Source organism: Sitophilus oryzae, unplaced genomic scaffold, assembly GCF_002938485.1.
Source record: "Sitophilus oryzae breed Bouriz unplaced genomic scaffold, Soryzae_2.0 scaffold_488_pilon_pilon, whole genome shotgun sequence".
NCBI classification, from domain to species: Eukaryota; Metazoa; Arthropoda; class Insecta; order Coleoptera; family Curculionidae; genus Sitophilus; species Sitophilus oryzae.
Window position 1 is genome coordinate 191,169 of NW_022147071.1, and position 5,330 is coordinate 196,498.

The following is a 5,330-nucleotide window of genomic DNA, read 5'->3' on the forward strand; positions in this document are numbered from 1 at the left end:
TTTTATGGAAAGCACTGTTCATTAAAATGTTCTATCCTATGTTATAGGGCTTGTTTCTCTCTACAATTTCCTGTCTCACAATGTACCGTTTGTGTCCGGGAAGGGTTCATAGTTTCATAGTTGTCGATTTTCGAAAGAAATCAGTACATGTATATTATTTCGTATATTTTTCATTTTATTGATTTTACGGAAAGCACTGTTCATTAAAATGTTATATCCTATGTTATAGAGCTTGTTTCTCTCTACAATTTTCTGTTTCACAATGAACCGTTTGTGTCCGGGAAGGCTTCATAGTTTCATAGTTGTTGGTTTTCGAAAGAAATCAGTACATGTATATTATTTCGTATATTTTTCATTTTATGGAAAGCACTGTTCATTAAAATGTTGTATCTTATATTATAGGGCTTGTTTCTCTCTACAATTTCCTGTTTTACAATGAACCGTTTGTGTATCCGGGAAGGGTTCATAGTTTCATAGTTGTCGGTTTTCGAAAGAAATCAGTACATGTATATTATTTCGTATATTTTTCATTTTATTGATTTTATGGAAAGCACTGTTCATTAAAATGTTGTATCCTATGTTATAGGGTTTGTTTCTCCCTACCATCTCCTGTCTCACAATGTATCGTTTGTGTCCGGGAAGGGTTCATAGTTTGATAGTTGTTGATTTTCGAAAGAAATCAGTACATGTATATTATTTCGTATATTTTTCATTTTATTGATTTTACGGAAAGCACTGTTCATTAAAATGTTGTATCCTATGTTATAGGGCTTGTTTCTCTCTATAATTTCCTGTCTCACAATGTACCGTTTGTGTCCAGGAAGGGTTCATAGTTTCATAGTTGTCGATTTTCGAAAGAAATCAGTAGGTACATGTATATTATTTCGTATATTTTTCATTTTATTGATTTTACGGAAAGCACTGTTCATTAAAATGTTGTATCCTATGTTATAGGACTTGTTTCTCTCTACAATTTCCTGTTTCACAATGTACCGTTCGTGTCGGAGAAGGGATCATAGTTTCATAGTTGTCGATTTTCGAAAGAAATCAGTACATGTATAATTATTTCGTATATTTTTAATTTTATTAATTTTATGGAAAGCACTGTTCATTAAAATGTTGTATCCTATGTTATAGGGCTTTGAGGATCAGAAGAGGACCACAATAGATCTGAAAAAGTCGCAGTGGAACAAGCTGATTGCCACCTCGAAAAATCTAGTCTCATCTAATCTATTGAGGAACTGACACTCTCCAGGGCAAGAATATATTCGCAAGTGAGTGTCGAATGTCGATCGCTTTTTCATAAACCTCTCTCCACCGCTGCGTTACTTATTGATCTGAGAACACAATAGCGGGAATAAGTTAGGTGTGTCAACGACATTCCTCAGCCCAGTGGCCGTCGAAGTCGCAGTCTTGTATCGTGCAAAGTCACAAAAGAATCTTTGAAGGATTTATTAATTTTCGATTTTAAAAGCCTTGCCTCGGATCCTTGAACGTTTCAAATCCTTATTCAGACAGTACGAAACGCACTGTACACGTCAAATAAAATTCGTAGGCTAGACTCGACAGACAAATCATGAAAATAAATAAATGAAATGAATCTATAACACTCAAAGAATATAAGATTTAATGTAACAATATACAGGGTGGTCCGAACTGTATTCCGGAAACTTCGTTAGCATATTCTGCAGATAAAAATGACTAAGAAAGTTCGTAAAATGTATGTCCTAAAATGCTTAGTTTCGGAGATACAGGGTGTAGAAGTTTCATTTTTATTTTGATTTTTTCCAAATAATTTCCGAAGTTACGTCATTATTTGGATGAAAATTGGTGTCTTGGAGTTTTTTGACATGAGAAATTTGATTTTGATGTCGATAAGGTTCCTATTTGTAGGGGGCGCCACCTACATATTTTGTTTTAACTGTTTTGAAGACTAATAACTTTTCTCTCTCGTCTATCTATTATGGCTTCATCTATTATGTCAATTCTGTTTATATCTATTATGTCCTCCTTTCTTGAGTTATAACTCATTATACAGTCTCAGTGCTTTGACAAAAGCCAGTGTCTGAAACGGTCTCCATCTCCGATATCAGTCGTACCAAAGTATATGGCACGAATGGTTGTCAATGGTTGTCAGCGTATTCAGATGAGGTGTTCTGGTGTTTCCCTATTTTCCCCACAGAATCTGAATCTAAAATAAAATAATCAGCTTATCAAAATTCAAAAGAAGTTAGAAATAATAAAATATCAACCAACAAATATTGTGTTTCTTTAATAACATTCATGTCCTAATAGAGAAAAAATCTAAGCAACAGGAATTATTTTAATAAATCCGGTTTACAGATTATATACTAATGTTTGTTTAAAATAAATAATATGTATTTAAAAACTTAATTCTGTTTCCATCGTTTATTAAGAAATATCTTACATGATTTATTATGAAATATTATACATTATCGAGGATTATTTACATATTAAATCAGGTATTAAATTTATAAATTTTGCTTTTTTGTTTACATATTGGATTATTCCGTATATGTATATGTATATTAAAAAAAAGGTATGATTTTTGTTAAAAACCTGATTATAGTTTAATTTAATAATTAGGTACTATATGATGACGGTTTCTTAATGAGGTAAGAACAAAAAGCTTAAAATTTCAATATATGAAATATTTTGTTTTTTTACTAAAATTTTGTTGTATGGTGTTGTTGTTTGAAAAATCAAACAAACATAGCCATCTACAAATGTCCCAGCAATACATCTATCATATGGTCAAAAAAAAAACGGCGTAGCAAAAGATATGAAAAGAAGATCGCTGTCTTTTTATATCTAAAATTATATGGGGAATATCATACATCATCATTTCGAAGCCAAATGGAATAGTATTTATATTAGATTGGATCCTTATTGGATTAATAAAGTCTCTTTTATTTTTTGTTTGGTTTGGTTTGATTTGAAAAACTTGAAAAGAATCCATCTAGATGGAAAGGAAATACTGCCATCACGGGAAGTGAAATATCTAGGAATAACCCTGGATAGTAAACTTCTCTGGAACAGGCATATTAAGAACATGACCAGTAAAGCCACAAAGGCTCTCATGACATTCAGAAGACTGGCGGGAAATAGGTGGGGCTGCGCCCCTAAAATTTTGCGCTGGATGTATATCATGATAGTAAGACCCATGATTACATATGGAGCAGTTGCTCGGTATACAAAACTAGAGCAACGTACAGCAAGGCAAAACCTGTGCAAAGTACAGGGACTGGCATGTATCTATATCACAGGTGCTATGAGAACATGTCCAACAGCAGCAATGGAGGTCATTTTAGACCTAACACCACTGTACATTGTCGTCGGTAGTTATGCCAATGCGACAATGATTAGAATGGTCATTGACGGAAACAGTACTGGGAGAATTTTTAGGTCAGGGGCTTGGAACACCCTCAAAAAGAAAATTCCTCTTCTCCAACTCCCAGTGGATGACATACCAAGATTTTACAACTTTGTGAAACTTTTCCCTGTAGTATTGAGTAATAAAAAGGATTGGAAGGAAGAAACGCTTACTCAGCATATAAAAGACCATACCATAACGTGGTATACTGATGCTTCCAAAACCAAAGCAGGGACAGGGATAGGAGTATTTGGGCCGAAAACCAAATACTCCGAACCAATGGGCACCTACCCCAGTATCGTTCAGGCAGAAATTTACGCTATCGAAAGATGTGTACAATTTATCTTAGATAGGAACTATCAAAAACAGGAAATTGCCATGCTAATTCGAAGTTGGTCAAAGAATGCCTAGAGAAGCTCAACAAGTTGGGCAAAGAAAATAAAGTCCTCCTACTTTGGGTGCCTGCTCACCAAGGGATAGAAGGCAATGAAAAAGCAAATGATCTAGCTAGGAAAGGAGCGAATCTTCTGTTTTCCAAGCGGAAACCAACTGAAAGCGGAACTGAAGAATTTGGAAGACTCCAACCGCAACTTGGAATGGGTATCCTCCAACGGTGTAAAACACTCGAAAAAGTTCCTCAGAACCTACGACCGAGAAAAATCAAAGGTTTTCCTTGATTTAAGTAAAAACAATCTTCGGATTGTCACGGGGTTTCTAACAGGACACTGTCTCCTCAACGAACACCTCAGTAGGCTGAAGCTGAGAAACAACGGCGAATGCAGATTCTGTGGGGAATTTGGGGAAACACCAGAACACCTCATCACTGAGTGCGCCGAGACGACGACCATTCGTGCCATGAACTTTGGTACGGCTGATGTCAAGGATGGAGAGCTGGCCTCTGTGGAGCCGTCTCAAATACTGGCTTTTGTTAAAGCCTTGAGACTGTATGATGAGTTATAACTCAAGAAAGGGGAAAACACAATAGAGATCTATAAGGTCGAGGTGGCTAACTCCCCTCCTAAACATTCTACATTCTACGGTTACGCTGCCGCACAGTTTGGCTGCAACTGTAGCACGGGATGGCTATGGCACAGTGAGGACTGCGATGATAGTTCCCTTGTGCTACGTTCTCGGTCGGCTAGGAGTAGTTTACTACTCCTCTTCTCCAGAAAGGTGGTAGGTCTGAGGGTTGTATAAGGATATACCGCCTATACTCGGATGTCAGAGCCTCGTTTGTTTAAACAGGGTGCACCACGTGAAGGTGACGTTGACTTTTGGGTAAGCTAGGCTATATGTATCACTTCAAAATACCCCTTGCACCCCACCCCATAAACACCTCAGTAAATTGAAGCTTAGAAACAACGGCGAATGCAGATTCTGTGGGGAAAATGAGGAAACAACAGAATACCTCATCACTGAGTGCACCGAGACAACAACCATTCATAAACTTTGGTACGAGTATGAAGAGTTGTAACTCAAGAAAGGCCTCTAGATCAAAAAGGTCGCCGTGATTAGCAAAACAAATCCTCTCATACATTCTTCATGATCTGATGATCTGGGGGGCAAGTAGTAGTTAGGCCCTAATAGACCTTTTGTGCATCTTAAACTGAAAAAATGCATTGTCTGTGTAACAATACAACTGTTTTCAAGTCTCGAACCACTCTAAGAAGCACAAAAACAAGACAAGAAATGTCAAACTTGTCTCATAGTAATTTCCATAGCGTTGCGTATTTCCATATAAGCAATTAAATCGACATAAACTTGCAATTTCTTTGAATAGGTCATTAGGTACGACCATCATCACCACGCTATTTCCAAAAAACCCTCCGTATTCTCTCCGATTTTGAAAGCGAAAGCGTACCCTCACCACCACCTCTTCACTGCCAATCCTGCATCGGTACTTCTTCTATCTCCTGCTAAAACCAAGAGCGCCGAG